The sequence below is a fragment of the Bombus affinis genome, chromosome 13 (genome assembly GCF_024516045.1).
Source record: "Bombus affinis isolate iyBomAffi1 chromosome 13, iyBomAffi1.2, whole genome shotgun sequence".
In the NCBI taxonomy this organism is placed as follows: Eukaryota; Metazoa; Arthropoda; class Insecta; order Hymenoptera; family Apidae; genus Bombus; species Bombus affinis.
The window spans coordinates 7,548,484-7,570,160 of NC_066356.1; the positions used below are offsets into that span (position 1 = coordinate 7,548,484).

At 38.3% G+C, this 21,677-nt stretch overlaps 1 protein-coding gene across 2 annotated transcripts in view; it reads left to right on the forward strand.

Moving 5' to 3' along the window:
• The first annotated feature begins 15,750 nt into the window (after nt 1-15,750).
• The window catches only part of LOC126922928 (fl(2)d-associated complex component-like), a 49,961-nt gene continuing 44,034 nt past the window's right edge, over nt 15,751-21,677 (forward strand). Inside the window, exon 1 of one of the 2 annotated variants that reach the window (XM_050735892.1) lies at nt 15,751-16,093. The gene's annotated coding sequence lies outside the window, so the exon portion shown is untranslated. The remainder of the gene's footprint in view (nt 16,094-21,677) is intronic. The other variant, XM_050735891.1, reaches the window with a different exon arrangement.

A 21,677-nucleotide genomic window follows, 5' to 3' on the forward strand; every position in this document is an offset into this window, starting at 1 on the left:
AAACTCTAAACCTTGATTAACGAAAATAGGCAAACAGTCTTTTCCGTGAAGGACACTTCCAAAGACTGATCAATTAACAACAACGGCAATTTCCCTCACTCTCCGAACGACGACTTGTCTCCACGAATATAAAAGACCTGGTGCCGCTAGAGATGGGCTCTCAGTTTTTCCTAAACCGCGTCACCGAGAGAGCTTCGAGTACGATTTCATCATTTCCTATAGAGTGCTTACTTCGCGTGCTAGCTGAGATTACCACATAGGCGTTGCCGACGAGTTAAGAATAAAAGAGTCCCGTTGACCGCGTATTCGTTATCGGACCTCAGACTATTGTCATTCGCATCGCGAGTACCTAACCGCCGCGGTTTATTTGTCAAGTCTCACATCTCCATACCTGTGTTAATAAACTCTGGATCACACCTTGACAATGGCTACTACTGGTGAAGATTCGTTGCCTGCCCACACCTCCAATCCTACTGACTCTCCGACATATATATATATCTGATACATTTCAGATTCATACATACATACATACATACATACATACATTCATACATACATATCAGATATATATATACATATATATCTGATACAATTCTTTTACTGCATTTATATTTACATTCCCTTTCTATTTTATTTCAATTTTCGTGCTGTGGATTATTACTTTCTTCGAAATAAAAATAATCCTACAGCGATGAAACGAATATGAAAGTAACGGAAGATGCTTCATGCTTCGAGCATTATTTGAATTATAAATGAAAAAATATACAACAACGGGTCGAATATGAAGAAAAATCTTCATGCCTCGAACGTTAATTTTATATTTATAAATAATATTAATTTTAATTAATTAATAATATTAATTTTATATTTATAAATAAGAAAAATTTCAGACTAACGAGACGAATATGAAATTCACACTTCAAACGTTACTTTCCTATAAATAAGAACAAACGTAGAGTTACCAGTAGGATATGAAAGTCACAGAAAAATACTCGGTCGTCCACTAAGCAAAGTCACCCCAGCAAAAGGGATACATAGGGTACCATCCCTAGTAGGGATGGATGCTTCAGGTATCGCTTTTACTATCTTCCCGGCTCGAATACTATAAACTGCGAAAAATGTCACATGTCTTGCCTCGTAGCGGAATTGTGGCGACGACATATTAGTAACGTGCTATTGTCACCGAGGAAAAACGGATCAGAGGGGTCGAAGAGAAAGACGAAATTACTTCGCCGAGGGTTACCACAATATGGCCATGTGAAAAAATAAGGTGAATCGGACTGGCATCGATTCACATCTCGTGAGATTAGAAATTATATGCAGATCAAACTTCTTCTATTTTCTCTGCGCATTAAGATATACATATTCGAGGGAAACATAAATTTGTGAATTTATATTCTGTAATAAAATCAACAATCCAGAAAGAATGAAAAAAAATTGTAGGGTAAATTGGGGTTGAGGCATTTAGCATTTTTGTACTGTTTTTTCCCCCACAACATTTTATTATTTATTTACAGTAGCCTCGGGAAGTAATTTTTTCGGGAAGCTTTTCTCAGGTAGATTTTGTAGGCTTTTAGCGTGTTTAGGCTTGTGGTATAAAGACTTGAAAAAAATAAAAAAATGAATGATATTTATAGCGCTATGTAGGATAAATGTTTCATCGAATAACCAATACTTCTGTTAGTAACTACGATACATTTTAAATATTTAATTTTTTACTCGGTCTATTCTATGTCAGGGATGTATATCTTGAAAAATATCGTTAGTAACAGTTGTATCTCGTTCCTTTTTTAACGAAATATTCTCGATATTCGTTTTAACATTATCGATCGGCAATGCAACCGAGCACGTCAGACGTAATTGGACAATGCACCGATCCATATCGAGGTTGCATTGTATCGACAATGGTGCCCAGCGATTGAGACCTCTCGAATGTCCCCTGCGACTCGATATCAGTATTCTCGTCGCATATTTACGGTCGCACAAAGAGACACGGAGTATATTGAGGCTCGTGGCCATCGTCCAATCGTGACACCTCGTGAACCAATACGAATAATGATGTTAAGGAAAAAAAAGGATGGAAAAAAGAAGATATTTTTATCCGACGTGCATCGAGCGGAAAAAATGCGGCTGCTGCGATGAAACGACTGCCCAAAGCGAGAGTCAGAGGAGGAAAGAGAAAAAGGGAAAAGAGACGGCGCCAAAAATATCAGACGCGTAGCTCGCACACGCGACGTCGTGCTGTTCCGATTCTTAACGCTGTAGAAATGGACGTTCCGTGGCTTGAAATAAAATTGAGCTTCCTCTGCTGGTTTCTCGGATCGAAAGAGTCTTGGCAACGATAACTTTGGTAGAGAACGAAATGGGAAAATAGGTGGATTTGGATTTGTTTGATGTTCAGTTGAGTTAATGGATCGTCAACGTCAATTCCGTACGATTGACTCGTATTTTCTTGCAGAGTATATACATGTACAGCTCGTCTGACACTAATAGTAGTGGGATTTATAATTTTTTAAATGTAATTATTAGCGTTGTTTTAAACTTATGTTTAGATATACGAATGGCAACTTTTCATAAAAATCAAACATGTACATATATGCGTATACTATATACAGTTGATAGTATGTATCTTAATACATCTGGTTTCCTTTGTACGATGATTCACCTGCTCACCTAATGCAATTTTGTTGCAGTTCAGAATCGTTGAGTGAAAAGCATAACGTAACAAGTCTTGATCATTCATTGTATTTATATAATTTAGCCTCGTACAATTACTTCCTACTTCCAAGGCTGAAAATTTCAATAAAAATTTTCAAACGTTGCAAATCAGTTATTTCTTAAATATCTCCATATTTGCATCTAACTGATTGATCTCTTCTTTTCGATCATACCAATGTGGTTTCGTATGTTTCCAAATTTGTCATTAGTTTGTAAGAACACAGCTCAAGTATAGATTTGAGTTCCTGATTATTTAACTAAAAATACAATAAATGTTTATTTCTCGTATACTAGATATTTCCTTTTCATTTCGTGAATGTATCACGCTGATCAATATAGGAAAGTGGATTTCGTCGACCGTCGATTATTCGAGTATTAATCCGGAGGGAATTGATACGGGCGTCTAACTACGTTCTAATCGACTCGAGTATCGTTTCAGTCGATGAGAACCAAGTTTACCGCGGCGCTTAACCTGACCCTACCTTGATCGATATTCGCATAAACGCAAGCTGGACATACACCGACCAAAATGTCCGCAGCTACCTAAACTGTGGCTTCACATAGGTATATGGGTCTCGCAATCGGATCAGAAAAGAGTACTAGACGGATCTTGAGTCACGATATAGATGCAGATTAACGTAAACGCGTGCATGCAGACCATGCACGGTTGCCACACAACCCGCTTAATTAAACATGAGTGTAAAGTGATGTTAACACCATGATGACTGGGCACGCTACAGTAAGTACAACCATGTATGTTATACACAATGTATACAGCATTTATCGAATATGTTAGAATAGTTTAGATATTTCATTTCTTAATCGAACTTTCTCCTCAAATCTATTTACATGACTCAGAATGAAAATTATAATTCAGTAGATAATATTAGAGCAATTATAATACAATAGATATTATTAGAACAATCATAGTTTAATAGATATTATTAGAACGCAGCTTATGGAGATAGAATGGTGTTTAAATATTTTAGTATTCAATATGCATATTTATATTTTTCTACTTTTCATGTAATTCACAATTTCGCGAATGAAATATTCCACAATTTTTTGAAAGAATATACCTTCAGGTATATAGACATACAGAAGAGGTAAAAACAGAACTAATAGAAAAATATAATTAATGTTTAGATAGACTCACAATAGAACATTACAGTTGTCACAGAATAAACTGATATGTGCGATCATCGTTAGTGTGTCTTTTTATGGAAGAGTTAATAATCATTTTTCTCTAACAAATTATAAATTACAATAGCCTATTCGGGAGAAACTAGTATAAAAGTTTTCTATGATGAATGTTCGAATACTTTGGTGAGTCATTGTGAATATGTATAATCCCAAGTAGTAGTAACTGTATCTTAATAGCAGCCAATGTGCTAAGACAAAGAGCCTTCAGATGTCCCAAATTCTGCAGTTTTTACAGTCACACGGGACTCAAAAAATTTTCTGTTAATATAAGAAATATAAGATTCCAACATTTGAAACATAAAAAGGTCGCGAGAGCGACTTAACGAGTGCGCAGACGACTTACTAAGCGGACGTCTAAATTTGGCGCATTTGTCGGGGTGTATCTCGCTGATATGAATTCTGTTTGTGGAATTTTCTTAATCTCTTTCACCTACGCGTCATAAAAATGTCTCTCGTTAATCCCATGCTTAATCACTTTATAAAAATCATTATCGAATCAAATTAGGAACATCTATGTCGTTGAAATAATCATTTTGAAATTGATATGAAAAAGATGGTTTAAAAAATAGAAAGAAATTGATATTACAGATCCAGAGGCAAGGGAGAAATTATAGAATTTTGTATAGACTTGGAAAGAGCAATCGGGACTAAAAATGTAGTGATGCAAGCTATCGAATGAGTAAAGCGGGAAACAATATTGGCGGAACTGGTCAGGTTCGGATTTCGAAATAATTAATCGACGTATTATAATTGATCCATAAAGACAGGCTGCCGCAACACGAGCGGCGCACGTTTCCTCAAAGGTGAAAGTAAAAGCTGCCCAACACTTAGCTCACGCTGTGTAAAACCGCACGTTTTACTCAGCTCTTATCGATCCGCACGTTTCAACGTTCCTGCTGCGGTGACAGCAATCACGAGACTTCACGCTCTCCGTCTGATCTTTTCCGTGAAATCCGAATGTCTCTCCTTCGTTCCTTATTTTTCATATTTTTAGCGATATTTTTTCAATCCCACCGTTTTTTTTTTTTTTTTTTTATTATTGATAAATACCAATATTGCGTCGTGACTGGCGGAAATGGAAACGTTGCAACGGTCAGGGTCCATTTTCATGTTTTGCTTTCGCGTGTAACACTCTGACGATCGTTTAATGTCTCTCGTGTCAAGTGTATTAATAAAATATGGATCTAATTGTAGGGAAATTCGATAACTTCGAATATTTGAAGAGTGCAAAGATGGAAGAAAGAAATAATTCAGGAAATGCATAAATGCAGTGTGTTACGCCGACTCTACCCACGTAAGATATCTTCGCTATTTCATATAATAAGCGGCAACATTATTTATGAAAGTTATATAATTGAAAAAAGAAGCAAGCTGGTGAAGTAGCAAGATTTGCCTGATTCAATAGAATACTAAGAGCGAATATTTAAAAACTATCTGTATTTTAATACGTATCTATCGAAATGTGATTTTCATTTTGTGCCATACACACCCAAGCCGAACTGCAGGATTATAAAATACAGAAACAGAAATTATTGCGTTAATAATTATACGATCTAATAATACAATTTTAGATAATTAGCCCTCAACTGGTATCGTTGAATCATAGGCGACCACGATGATTCAAATTGCGGTCGAGTTAGCTTATTGTATCTTAAGGGGTATTTAATTTTAACTATACTGAAAATGGCATTAGGATAGTCTTCATGGCGTAAAAGATAGGATACAAATTTAAATAGAAGATACTCCAAAGACTATATAACATTTCATTAATATGCTTGTGAGTCACTTAACGATACTAATCGAAACTCAAAAACTGAATGATACCAATTGACGACATAGAGGCGCACCATATGCGTCACTAATTTGAACGGTTAGCTTGATGGACATTCTTCCCAAATTTTTGAACTGGCCAGATAGGATTGACAAATGTCAGAAATACCATTGGTTATCTGAGGACTTTGTAACATTCTATGACAGGACGCCACCGAGGAAAGTTTTCACGATAAGTCGAGAAAGACTGCTCCTCTTCTCTCGCTAATGTATTTTTACTTTCGTTGACTCATCGGTGAATTGCAAAAGCTTGCTTCGAGACCAATCCTCTTTTTAGTCGGGTTATGAGCAAATTCTCGAGATCTAGAATCCTACGTTCTCCGTATTGTTCCCGAGTATTTTTTAGATCGTTATCGTGGGATGCACTCGACGTGGAGATTGCACGCTTATTACTGTCGATGCTTTCGCTAGCAACTCGTAAATTCGTAACAAAGAATTCGCGAGATTGCGAAAGGAGCGTCGAAGTAGTCTAATGAACATTTAAGTTTCATTACTCGCAATTCTCCTCAATTTCCCTGATAGTCAGACGATGAAATTGCGGAAATTCAACAGGCTCAGATTACCATGCACCAATTCGTATCTAAATCTTTCTAGATCAAACGAATTAAAAATAATAATGAAATTCTGTGCTCCAAAAATTCAAAAGACGCTGAAATGGATATCTTTACTTTGTCTATTCGATTACGTAATAGACTTATTTGTATTTCTTTAAGAGTGTATCGATGATCTTTAAACAGATCTTTTACATAAGATCTATTTAGTCGGTTGATATCTACTTCGAACTGTTCATTATGTCTTTTGCAGTCGTGCGTGAATTTAAGAAAAAACTCAACATGCAGTAATACTAGCTTGCTTTATAATTCTTCGTATTTAAGTTATTTTTCTTCAACTCATGCACGATTACAAAAAACCGAGTGGATACTGTTGGGAGTAAATGTTTTCTGGGAAGATAACGAAAAAAGCAAACATATGATAATCAAGATTGTTAATTATTATATACGTAGCATATTTATTGTATAGCTTTGTATCAGATTCTAATCTCTCATTTAAAAAATCTTTCATGAGAAAAGTATTATTATTGAATAATGTGCAAGACACATTTAGCTTCACGAATGCAGATTTTGGACAATATTTAGGATATTCCTTTTCTTTAGAAGAAATTAATCTATTTCTGTCTTCAAAAAATTCTTCCCTCGAGAGATCAAAGGCTCAGGAGCAAAGGCTTTTTAGTAAAAACGTAACAACTTCTCTCAGTTTTCATTCTTGTTTCTCAATCTTCGATACAGGGGACGACTCTCAAATTTTTAATTAATCGAAGTTACAATAATCGTTCTGTTAATCGATGTCTTGATAATAGAAGCTCTGCAGAAATATTATTTTGATTTGCACATTGGAGGGAAAATTTGCTTGCTACCAGAGAAGTGGCAGTTGTCAAACGCACTCACCGACACAAGTTGATAGCGCTGATGAACTCTGACATACGCGGAACGTGACTAACCCAAGAGTTAATCAGCGAGCCACAAATCTTTGTTTAACTTATGCGGAAAAGATTTAATAGAGGCGCAAGGTGTTGATGCAATTTCTCCTCGCCGGATGATGAACCCACGCGCCGTTTTGCTCGTTACATCCTCGCAAACAAATCGAGCCACGACGACACTCGAAAACGGCTCAACGATGAATCATTGCGTTGACTAATTGAATTGTAATCGGCAGAATGCAGGGATAATGTATTTTCGCGATTTCGCGAATCGTTTCGTATTACTAACGTTCATGCAAATTATGTGATTCGTGTACAATATTTTGGAGGGTTTAAGGTTTACTGATAGGTAATTAAGTGGTAGATATATACATATATCAATCCAGTACAAATTAGGATTTCTATAGTAAACTCTTATCATTATCGTGTCATTTCCAACAATACCGACTAGGGATGGAATAAGATTGCAACACTACAGTGACGGAAAGTGTAACTAAAATATATAATACCATCACTGCATCGACTACGTGCACAGTTTGTCGATAGTCAATGGTTTTGTACTCTGTATATATTATGCACATTGTTTATCTATTTTATCCATTTGTATTTATAGTTCGCGTATTTAAAATTAGGAACTAGTTGTACTCTTAAGGTGCATTCATACATTTCATTCACTCATAACAATTTTGCATACTCATTTGTGATTCCAGTTAATATATGCATGGTAATATAATGTTATAATAGAGTTCTTCTATGCCTACAACAAATGGCTGAATATTTGTTTTCCCCATAGGGATTTTTGCCGCTTTATCGATGGAATATAGAAATATTTCGTATGATTTTACCTACCGAGTAAGGAACGTACAATTGGTTTTGTCATGTGCTTTCGAGGGCGACACAAGAAGCACGAATTTTTTCTCTTAAACGTATTTCATCGAATTATAAGATAATGAAAAAATCCTACTGAATACCACTTTAAAATATTCCAATGTTCTTCTCTAATGAATCTAAGTGATTCTTAACTCATTTTATAAACTGATTTCATCAATTGTAGGAACAATATGCGAATTACATTTCAGAAGAAGATCGAATAATCGTTTCCACGACTATTGTTCGCAAGAGCTATGTGCTCTTTAATTCACTATAATTTCTCCTCTTGCGTGGATATTCAAACGTTAACAAATTACATAAACTGTAAGTTTCCCCTGCCCGTGGAATAAGGTCTTCGCTGATTAATGCAGACATTCCTATGAAATTCTCTCGTTGGCCTCCATCTAATTTCTGAATAGCTCCGGCCAGACATTGTTTCAACGGAAAGGAAATCGATTCTCGAGAGTCAGGAAATCCTCATTCATCTTGCCCGGGTAATTAAATGTGGAAATCGGCTGTCGCACGTAAAAATAGAACATCGAAAACTGCATTTTCGCCAGTTTTATTATTGCTAAAAAATCAATTCACCTCGAGATTTAACGATCCATGGAAAAGGAAGTGGAATATAGATGGATGGAGAGTCGCGATCGTTCCGCGCGACGTATGTAATGATTCAGATGATCTAGTTTTAGTGGAAAGAATATAAAGTAGCCATAAATTAAAGCAGCCATAAATATTCAGTAGCAGCGCTGATTAATCTTTAGATTTTAAACTTTTACGATGATTGGATGACGTATTTGTAGTTCTTGGGTTTTTAGTAGTAAAAAGCCGAAGAACCACGAATATGTCATTAGTTATTGTAGTCATTAAAATTTTTATCAATTTGAAATAACCTGACATGAAAACATGTAGAATTTGAGGTTGCAAATGCTATTTAATTCATCTCGGAGCAGCGAAATATTTCTGAATTTTCTGTCATATGATAGAGATCGTATACAGAAAAAGCCAAATAAGAATATATAATATTGTTAATACTAGATTAATTAATATAATGTATTGAATTTCAAAATATCTCTCCTATAAAACTTAAAAAATGTGGTCTATTATCCCCCTATAATCTTTATATACTAAAAGTAGAAGGAATAAGAGGAAGTACAATGTCAAGTTCAGCTCAATATAGAATTAGAGCAAGGGGTTAGAGAACGCGAAATAAAAATAAAATCTTTTAATAATTTTAATTAGGATAAGTAAAACGATCGAAAGATAATTAAGGTTATTCCAGGAAAAAGCGACAAATTAACCTGGAAGTCCAGGTTGCACGAGCACATGCATATTTGCATATGCAATAGGGTAGCAGAAGCTCGGTATGTCGACTGATTCTGGAGCACGAAGAAGAGGCGCGTTGAGTGGATACCGAGCCTCGAAGAGGCAGGTGGCTCGGCATCTAAACGAGGATTTTCTCGACATACATATACCCTAGTCGTTGCGTTCCCGAAAGCTGAATTTTCTCTTTTATCGTTCGAAAGAAGCCAACTTGAAGGATCCTCTTCTCGTTTGAAACTTCTTTTCCGGCTCGTACACAAGACAAGATCTCGCTTCGTTCGAACCGCTGCATCTACGAAAGTTCTGTCTTTCACGCGACGTTACGGCGAAGAAGTTGAAAAAGATCACGGAGAAGTAATTCGACTGGAAACGAGCCGTGAAATATTTTCGCGACACTACCGCCTTCAATTCTATTTCAATTTCCACACACAGTCAAATACCGTGTTTAAGACGTTTAAGACGCGATTCACTGATTCTGTGGAATGTTTGATTTTTAATTGGCAAACGATCTGTGGGTGTTGTTCGTGTACGGAATAGGTTGGTTTAAGGACGGCAATTTTCAAGAACGAATGTTCTACAAGATCTCCAGCGACCTGTTTATCCGTTCTTGGGGATGCAATTCAGGGTAGCCGCATTGCGCCACCCCCTACTATCAGTCAGGGCTGCTTATAAAAGGTACGCTTGTAATTTTCGTTCCGCGACGCGGTGCACTCTGTGGTTTCCGACTGGCCGGAAGACGGAACACCGGAAACACCACCGTCAACGCTCCCTTCTTGACCGTTAAATCGCGTTACGTAACGATGCTGCTCGAGCATCGCCCCTTCCACTTATTTATATACTTCGAACGCGACATTCCAGCTGTCGTTCGCAAATGTATTCTCGGTGGAAAGCGGAAATACGGTGAATTGGTGAAATTAATGAGGCTTGAAGGTATACCAAATGTTGGTATTGATCGGCAAAACAGGAATTTGGCAAGTTCAAAGGGAAAATAAGGTGATCGTGCGTTATTAGGAACGTAGAATACCAACTTGGAACTACTTCTTCTTTTGCAGTTGCAGCTTCATTTTTACCAATACGGTACTTATTACGAGCGTCTCAGAAATCAAACTGGTCAACTTCTCCTTTTGTAAATCCTTCGATCCGGTCATCCAGGTACACAATAAACGTTCGATTCTCAAGGAACGGGTGACATACTTCCATAGGTTCGCTTATTTTATGGATACAACAGTAAGTAATAGTAAATTTCAAGGAAAATTGGAAAAAGCACTTAGAAGATGTCATCGCTTTTCCTTGCCTTTTAGTTTATAAAATTAGTCAGTGCAGTTTCTGAACGGGCTATAATAAGCGACCACGAAATGTTGTTGCACGCTGCTGTATTTATTACAGTAATTACGTGTTAATCAGTTAGATTCAATATATTAAATTTCGTCTCGTCTAGCAGTGTTTCTAGATATTAAGCTTTCGCCATACTATTTAATATAACTAGAGTACATTTGTGGCTCTTCGTATCTCGATCGTGTTTTAGTAGTTTGTCCACGATACGAAATGTCAGAAGAAAGCGCGGTGTGTCGTTAAAGGCACGATCGAAATCCGAATTTTCACAAACGTGTCATATGCATAAATGTTCTCAGTGGTGGTAGTAAGCGTTCAAATACTCCATCTATTTTAACTCGCAAAAGATTAAACAACACATAGGAAGAAAAATTCTACGTAACTTGTGGGAAAAAATCTCGTGGAAAAAATTCGTCAGCCATGCGATATAGAATTTTAGCACCGCGTGGAAATGTCGAGAGAGAAAAGGATTGGGAGGAAATGGTAACAACACGGCCGAATCTGTCAGCCTAGTTCTTTGATCTACGAGGCCAGTGTAGTAGTAGCATTCAGTTGCAACGGCGTGAAAAGTCTCTCGTTCTCCACGCTCACTTCCCTTTTGACGCTGTGTACGTATATGTGTGCACAGCTTCGTTTCCTCCCTATCCCCTACCGTGGTCCTGAGCGCTTCTCGGTGAACCAACCCCCACCATCGGATCGCGGTGTATCGAACGGTCTATGACGTCATTGAACTTTCTGTGACGTCATGCCAGTGGTTCTCAACACCCACGAAACCCGGGAGGAAAGTAACTTTTCTCGGCCGTGTCATCGACCAAGCTAGAAGCCTCTTCGATGGCTCTCCACGATACAAACTGTACCGAAACGAAGCAATCGTATCGAGATTAAGTGAATCGATCGAACGTCTCGAAGAAAGAATGGAAGCACGTTTGAGCACCATCACGAGAGCATCAATTTTCGAAGATGAGTGTTGTCACTGAAACTATTAAGCCGAGATTGATGCCCTATTGAGAGGACACAATTTCGTGGTAATGGGTTTGTGAAGGATTCATAGGGGGCGGAATATGTTTACTGAAAGCGAATATTCTCCTCTTTGGCGATTACGTTTTAATAAACCGGCGTATGAAAGACAGAAACGGGAGGCAGTTGAAAAAAATGTGCCAGTAATGCACACGTGTACGGGAAAATGTTAAAGGTAACGAACAGATTGGATTAACAGATATGGAAGGAACAAGTTAGACTAACTGTGAATCATAGAATTTGCAACGTACGTGGTATCTGTCGTCATCCTCGATAATTTCGATTGTAACTCGCGTGGGCAGTCTGCGCACGTGTTTATCAGGAACGGTGGTTGAACGAGATACCGGAGGATGTACAGGTAGGAAAGCAGTGCCACCAACCCCTGGGGACCATTGATCTGACATTCCCTGCGGTGACGTCATGCTCATCCAATAGAAACGGGTCAAACGTCACGAAAAATGGCTATGCTCGTACGACGTTGGCTACGATTCAAGGATGTCGACTTTTTGTATCTTTCTCGAATCATTTACCAAGATGAGAAGTCGCTGTATTTCACTTTCATCAATCGACAGTCGTCTCCCTATGTAACTCCATATATAACTAAAATTTCAGGTTTTGACAATTCGAACGCACTCACATTTCTCAACTTTTTAATGTATCGGCCTTTTAGTTTCATAATTAGTTAAATTACAGCTTTGAAGATGTAAAATGAAAATAGTCTGACTCACAGCATTATTGATTCTCAATCTTTCAATCATCGTCAGACCCTATCATTGTTGTTCGATGTAAACTTTAGCGATACATTATTCGTCGCAAATAGATATTCTTTCACGATACCACTGTTAGGATCTGATATATGACTTATTAATGCAAGCGCGTTTTGTAACACAGCAATCATATAAAATGTCCTATACATGTGACAAAATTGCCATACATTAAAATATGTCATTACTTTCCATTATTCTTTATGCATACCCTAACTTCTCGTAGTAATAGTATCTTTATTTGTTGCTAAATTACGTTTCTTTAATTATTTTTTGTGCATTGCTTGGAACGAGCACTTATGTTTCCTGATATTACATACGATACATCTTTTGCTGTAAAATAATAAACGAAACAACCAGACGAATTCCAGTCATAAAATTTACATATACGAATTCATTGAAAAATTTAAGCTTAATTCAAGAGAAACTGACACTGTCCAATTTCGTTTTCTATCAAATTGCAAAGCGTCCCTGGTAGACGTACACCGGGAGATAAAGGGAAAGAAGAAAGGAGTAGTGTACTCTGGAGAGGTCCTCGCAGCAAAAGAGAAGACTACTAAATTGCTTGTTTCTGGCAGCGTGACTCGTGAGGAGGTAACACGCCGGATTTTCAGAGATATTATTACGTAACGGCACTCTTTTACCCCTAACTTAGGCGCAGAAGAACCTCTGGGCACTTTTGTTCGGAGGCCTCGTTATTTCGAGGAGACGTCAGAAGCTCGTACTCGTTACCAACCCTGCATTGAAACGGCCGGGCTGCGACACATAAACCGGAGAGAGAGAAAGAGAGAGAGAGAGAGAGAAAGAGAGACAAAGATTCACGGATTTTTTTCGGGTGCGCGCGGTCTCCGGGTGCGTTCTTTTGTATCTATTTCTTCCCGCTTTAATCCGTGTAGTTGAAGTTAAAGGCAGCGCTCCATCGATTCCAAATCGAGAGGCAATGTCAATTTTATGACTGACGTTCACTGGTAATCAGCAAAATATCAAAGTGACTCACGGTCTTCTGGACCGGCATTGCGAGGGCGTATATCTACTCTGACCTTTTGCCTGCCTCTGGGATCAGCCAGTTTTGTACAACTAACACGATAGAATCCGATTTAGTATTACGTTGCACTCGAGAGTGGTTAAGTAGATAAAATCAGTGAGGAAACTCCAATTTGGGAATAATAATAACTGGGAAACCTTTAATAAGGGGAAACGAGGAAGGGAATCGACGAAAGCATGAAATTATATACAATAGGTTTTCGAATCTTGATAGGAAACCAAGAAACCGTATCTTATACTCTTTTCTTTCTAAACCTCTTGCAAGGCAGAATCATTTATTTTCCAGGAACTCCTCAAGGCTGGCTGCATACAGGTGTTCCTTGATAAATTGTTGATGAATTATTTAAACGGGGCATGGAACATTCCGAGCTTCTTCTCACAGTGGATCGCAAACTAGGTACTCCTATATATTAGGTCTTCCCGACCATGCGCTCATCAATGAATGGCCACGACTGGTTAATTAACCCATCGCGACCACGTCTTTAATTATCATATGCTTGAATACCAAATAAAGGGGCGACCTAACCTAATTCCATTCCACGAACGAATCAGCGAAAACGATGGTCACGAGAAGGAAGCTAGGCCAGTTAACGAAGGAAGGAAAGAATTAGAATCGTCGCTTTTACACACGGGAAAATAATCAGCCGCCTAGTGAAAAGAGCTCGGACGCTTATCTGCGTCGATTCAGAGTTCACTAACCCTAATATTGCAGCGGTACGTCTACGGCTAGATGGAACTGGTATTCCAAAGGTAGGAAGAGAAAGGGGAGAGGAGATAGATGTAGAAAAAAAGGGGCAAGAAGAGGTTGGGAGCCAGGTGGAAGAGAGAACCGAAGAATAGACCGACATCAGCGAATCTACCGAACAGTCATGCGTTGTGGGTGAGCAACGTGCTCGAGGGGTTTGGGGGAAGGAAGAGCGCAGATTCCGTCGTTTCTTCCCGGGTGGTTCCATCCCTCCTCCCTTTATCGATCCTTCTCCAGCAGAGCAGTAGCGCAACATCGTCGCTAGGAATCAGCAACGGGGACCATGTACCACCTCAGTGGATACCCGGCCACTATGCCAACAGAAATGCTTCGATTCTAGCTTTTACGTGCATTGCGTCACGCACTCCCTAGTTGAATAGTCACGCGTATGATTGATTCGATGAATCCTTTACTGATCGGTTAGTAACAGTCAGCGGAATATTTCAAGCAAAATTTCATAAATGAACATCGTAATAAGGTTCGGAACTTTATTGCCATAATTTGTTACGCGGGTTATAAATTTGGTAGTTTAGGGGTTGAGGGTAATTGATGGAATAAAAATGATAATGGTATATGTCAGAATATTGAGAATTTGGGTTTAGCTATCTATTTCAACTATAAAGGGTATCATCCCTTCAGTTTCATAATTAATTAACGCGCAACCTCATTCTCTTGTCACGATACGCTGTTACGGTCTGAAAAAGTATAACGAATTTTCATAATTACAATGGATTGTCATGCACCGTTATGATACTCAGTATTTACCCTTCGATTAATTATCGTCAGAGTACCATTTGTTACAGGTTATAAATTCGCTTAGATTTAACAAAATTTATTATCAACCACCTTTTAAAATAAATTCCAGTACGTTTACCAAAATTTATTAACAACCCTCAAGCACTACGTTAGAATCTTTTGTATAGGATAAAGCCTCGCGATAGTTATCGTCAGAATTTATCATTATGGGTCATATATTTCCCTATAAACCTGCGATAGATTCCAGTAGATTTAACGAAATCTCTCAACAAACACCCTCTCACAGTACCATGCTTAGAACGTATTACACAAATGAAAGGTTCCCACCAATCCTCGTCAAAATCTATTCTATTCCAGGTTCCAAACCTACGAAATAAATTCTAGTAGGTCGGTCAAAATTTCCGACAAATCCCCTTCCAATAACCTAAACCTACTCGGGTTTAACTCGCCTGGAATATAGCCAGAGCTCTGCACCCGAGCCAACGCCAAGAAAGAAACTCGGAAGGTAGGAACGCTCGCACAGGTAGAACCGAACCTGTGTAGATGCGCAGTGCATGGATGCGCCTTCGAACAGCAGCGGCGAGAATCGTGAACCAGAGTCGCGTAGTTGCAACCCTGTGGCTCGTACGCGCAGGCGGTCGAAGTTCCTCGAAGACCGCCAAAAAGTATCGAGGTCGGCCGGCTATTGGCGGAACGGGCCGAGTTGCGGCGGAAATTGCCGGGTCGCGGCGAACAGCCACGAGCCAGACCCGTTGCGCGGTTTGCCTCGTTGCAGGCGCACAGTGCAGCCGCCGGTAGAAGCAGCCTCGCAGTCGCTGCTCGGCGATGTTTCAGCTGAGCTGAGCGCACGAGGAACGCTCGTGTCGCCGGCGCTGGCGTTCGTCTCTCTTCTCGTGCTTTTTTCGCTCGTTTCTCGCCGCCTTTCCATTCACCTTCACGCGCACGTCCCCGATTAACCCCGTGGACACCGGGCTCTGGCGCGATCCACCATCGAACGAAACCACCGACCACGACGTAAGTGCTCTGTGACAGTTATCACGGTGTTGCTTAGATACTATACTATACTCCCATTTTTTCGCTGTGACACGATGTATATCATACGATTGATGTTCGAGAGTCGAATTGAATCGGGCAGAGGTAGGCAGTGTAAATAGGAGCTGTTTGGTAGAAGCTCGTTTGGTGAATTTTTGGTGGAATTACATACGAGAATTGGTTTATTACGGGGGATCGTTACGTGTGTCAATGGTTAGATTGAAAGCTCGAGTTAAGTTAAGGGGTGGGTTTGTGTCAGTGTTTGTTAAGAATTGGCGGCTTTTTTGCGATGTGTTATCGCTGGTGCCTTCGACCAATCGCCGGCTGTGTTTACATATGCGGTCGAATCGCTGTGCTCTATCCTTGACGATGAACGGCCTTCGTAACTTCGCCTCGTAAATTCGCACGGGCTCGTAGAAACGTGTTGTCGAGCCTAATCAGGTAACCGCTTGCTGAAAATGTCGCGACGATCATGTCGAACGATATATGTATGTCAACGGTGTACATATCTTGCTCGCACCACAGACATTCGAATCATTGTTTATCAAAACTATACGTGTTACAATAATCAAAATATTGCTATAAATTGAAATAGGAAAGTAGGATATTCGAGTGTAAAAATAAAATTCTTATTTCTGATCCTCGTTAACATTTTGATAATTTAATGGATGTGGCAGTCGCAGCGGGACGATGACTAGTTGTTTATCCGTTTGTTTAATTAAAGGCTTGTATCCGTAATACGGTAAAATTGTGCACGAAACCGCGCGTTATTTCTGTCTGCCCAACCCCTCTCAGCTTGTCTAAAGTTACACGTTTGCTGCAATTCGATAACACTAGGCTAGCGTACTCGAAACGTTAATGATACTACAATGGAACTTAATGAATGGTCGATTCGTGTTCTATTCGAAGCGTTTTTCCACTAAAACGCGTATAGGCGTCGATGACGTTTCGCGACCAAATCAGAAAACGACCCCCCTCCCCCGCCCCCCCCCTCTTTGTGTGTGTGTGTGTGTGCGTGTGTGTTTCTCTCTGTCACGGCATCAGGTTTCGCGTGGAGTCACGTGAGGATGAGGGAAAAGAGTGGGCAGATCGATTCTAATCGTGCAACACACGGCACAATCGAAGTCGGGCCAACGGTGAACAACAGAGGGAGGAAAAGTGGCATAAAAATAGAAGTCAGAGCACAGGACGTGTACTTGGCCGTGTAGCCTATGCGATACGATGTTATCCTGCCGCGGTGGGTGTCCTTGTTCTTGCGACCGCCATTACGACATGTCAAGGCGAGACGCATATGTACGTGTAATATTAGATCGAGCACGATAATCGTCGTGATAATAGCGTAATAATTTTTAACAGCGCGGTTCGAGGTTCGACCGTTTCTCGACGATATCTTCTTCCTTGCGTCCCTTCTCCCCTTCCTTTTTCTTTTCTTTTTCCTTGGAATGTCTGGAGAAATTTGTGTGGAATTTATTGTATATATATATATGAGATTATAGCATAAAACATTTAACTTTTAAGGATTGTATTTTGTTGCATTCTAAAAGAAATACGGTTAATTTAGATAGTTGAAGTTACATTTACATCACAGTTGAAGATACATTTGCAGAGGTATTTATTGAAGAGAAAGAAGATTTAGAAAAATGATACAAGAGAATTCAATGTTTCGCGTATTAAGAGCTGGTATGCATATATGGTGTTGTGTTTCTCCTTCTTTCTCCTTCTTTTCTCCCTCCCTTTGGAATTTCCAAAGGAATTTATTCAGATGTTTATAGAGTATTGAATGTTATTTCTTCAATCATCGCTATAATAACATACAATTTCTAAGAGTATTTTTGATACGACTGCTCCTTGACATTTTTCTTCTTCCCCTCAGCTTTTCCTTCTGTGTATTAGATTGTATATAACATTCAATGATTTTTTACAATTCATGCTTCATTGAATTTTAAAAAGGATGACTTTAATTAAAAAATATTAAAGTTATACATATGTATGTGGAAGAGAAAATTCTCCGCTTTAAAATGATATGTAATAGTGTATATTCAAAAACAGAAGTGTTCATTAAAATAAAAAAATGAAGATTGAGAAAATTGATACTATAAAGTAGAACACTTTATATGGTAGATCTTAATACTTATAGCGCTGTTTTTTTCTTTTTTTACTATTTTTCATCCTCTTTTCTCATTCAAATCTGCGTCAAATTTTAAAGAACTACAAATTGTTCATATCACGCTGCCGTGTTTTCTCACTTATCACTTCATTTTTTCCCGGCTAAAAGGCGTAAAAGTAGAGCCGCAGTATCCGTGTAGCCGTGCTCGTTGGAGTTTTTTTCGGAGTCTGGGAAAAAACGCGTGAACTTGCCCTTGCTCGAAAAACAGTGAATCCCAAGGTGGCGTGCGTTTCTACGGTGTCGGATGTACAACGTCAGTCAATATATCGACTCATTTCCGATAATGTATTGCCACTCGAAGCGATAACACGTACAAAAGCACACGCTTAGATTATGTTACACGTACACGACACGTCGAAAACGCCTTGCCTCGTATCGAATTTCTTACTCGTTTTTTTTTACCTTTTTCGAGATACTGCAAACCATGTACCAACCTTTTTTAACGGCTCGTTCAATTGCTAGTAGAACAACGCGCGTTCTATTTGATACGTTTTCTTATCTCGAGAGAACGGTATCGAGTTTCGCGTATACACTTTACACGCTATTATCTTTACTACGGTTAGGAAGACCGCGTCCTTTTTTAGCGAGCCTTGTTCGATTTGGAATTGTTCCATAGTCCACAAACACGAAAATGAGTATTTGCGAAACACAGAGAAAATGAAGTGTAAATAGGTTAAGTTAGATTAGTAGATTTCTGTTCCCATTGGTCAAATGACCCATTATTTTTTAGATTTATTCGTGAAACATGAATGTAATCAGTTTTCTATAATTATTGATAGGATAATGTGATTCATTATGACATATATTATTAAATCGTTAGAAACAAATCTCGCTACTTAGTAAATATGTAACTAATCTTTAGACTTTACAAATTTGGCTATGTTAGTAATAGCATGAATCTGTATAAACTACATCCACGATCTAATCGAAATCGTAAATGAGACCACCGTAAATTTTTCATGTTCGGGACGTAAGCAAATTAACAGAAATCTTATGAGATTTGAATTTTGTGTGGTCCAGTAACTTACTCTAAAATTAGAACATAAGGAATTATTGGTATTCCTAACTTGGCTTTCTACGATTACGACTCCTTTTTTCTGCCTTTGATCTACTTTTTTCATAGCTGGATTCCTTTCTGATGGCGCTGCATTATTTTTTTTCATGGTTGGAAATCCTTCTTCATTTCCTCCTGATGCTCCCTTCTTTTTTGCTGTTAGAATTCTTTCTTCAACGTCCTTGCACTATTTTGTGTAAATGGAGTTCTTTTTTAGATTTTTACGTCTCACTTCTCTCTTTTTGTTTAGCCGTAGAATTCCTTCTCTAACGTTCTTGTTTTGTTTTTATGTTTGCAGCTATTTTTTTTAAAGTTTCTGCGCTGCTTTTTCTAATCGATGAAATTTCTTCCTAATGTTTTCGCATTGTTATTTCTATCACTAGGATTCCTTTTACGCTTCATTTTTACACTTTCTTTTTCTAGTATTTCCTGCTTGGTGTCTCTACTATCTTTTTAATTACTGGAAAATTCTTTTTCATTGTTCTAACCTCCTTCCTTTCTTTTTTCCATTGAAATTTGTCTCAGTACTCTTGCATCCTTTTCGTTTCTTCAATCTCTCTTTCTTCTCAAGTTTAAAAGTTCCATCGATGCTAGAACTTTTTCTCTATATTCGAGAATCCTCATCCTGGTAGAATTGTTTCAAGGAATGCGGAAATTTTTCCAAGTCGCAGTTTCATCATGGCAAAGCGTATAGCAAGAACTCGGGTGATAAATTAGTTTCCCCATTTCGTTAGTCCCCAACCACCTTGATGATCATTATCCATGATAGCAGAATCTGGAAGAGTAGTGCTACAACACTCCTGAGATATACAGCAATCAGATAGTTGCCAGGAACAATTTTTGAGAAAGTGACCCACTAGTAACCACTGGTTGACCACAAAGGATGAACGTCGTTCTCTTCAAGTAATCGACTAGAAGGTAATTGATAGCATATATCAGCCCTGGACACCTTGACAATGGCAGAAAAATCGAACTCGAGAATGGAGGTTTCCCTTGAAATATTTGCTGTCACCCATTCTTCCATAAACGTAATCTGATTAATACAATTTGTTTTAATCATCCAAAAGATGTCTTTTTTTCTATAAATTAATTGGGTACTTCATATTTGTGATTCTGTATCTTAATAAGAAACACCCACTCAAAAGTCTCCAGACAGCTATTACCTATACTAGCTTCACAGTTAGAAGAAGTTGTGTATGTCACAGAGACATCAGGAATTGGTATTTAGATATATGACAGTAGCATGACAAAATATGGCAATTAATATTTTTAAAACTCAAATGCAACTTAAAGTTCCTAATGTATGTACATTGAATACCAAAGTTTTATTAAAAATAGGAAACGCTGTAAGACCTTTATATTACAAAGTTCATCAATCACTGGAGATGCTGCATCATCTAATCATCTTACTCTTACGTAGATAATTGATAAATAAATCACAAAGATTATAATGAAGCAACGTAGCTTCATATTTTTTCTTCTATATTTATTCAACCACTTCGATGTACAAATTAATAGAAATCTAGGAAGATTCAAGTGACTCAGAATCTCCAAGTTAGATAAAGTACTATATCTCGCCTTAGTTCCAAGCTCCATTAAAACCATATAGAATCTTACATGCTATCATCATTGTTACTAAATCAATGGATAGTAGCATTACTCGATGTTTTAATTCAAGATCTCAAGATACCACGAAGACTACTATTATCCTAACGCCACTGATAGAGACGATAGCAGCATCTCGGGTGCAAATTGCAACGATGCAAGGGTACACGACCTAGCCACGGGTGACGTAACAGCTCGCGTATTTCTAGAGCAGCTGGTTAAGAATAGCACGGCAAGTAGACGGCTGAATTAAATATAGTCGGTGAACGACCGGCTAGCACAGTACGAAATTTCATTGAAGTCACGGAAATCCGTCAGAACATTGTCCAGCTGATAGACAAATTTTTTCGAACCACCAAAATAATCAATACGTGGGATCAATGAAACGTCGATTGTCATAAGAGGTTACATATGAGATGCTGAGAAGCGACGTCGATCACTTTCGTAAACCATAATGTTAGGGAAAATTACAATTACCAGCATGATTTTTCAAAATGTACCTTGAAATTTGCGATTATTTATACACGTGTACATAAGCGTTATTTATACATATTGTATGCACACATATATATATTTCTGCGTGTAATAAACAAATTCATAGAAACTAGTACTCTGCTTTCTGAGGCGTTGAATATTAATTATGGATCTGACTAATGAAATTGTGAGCATCCTGCAAAATGGAGTTGATCAATGACTTCTGAAAAGCACATATGGTGATTCTAATGAAAGGCTTCGAATTT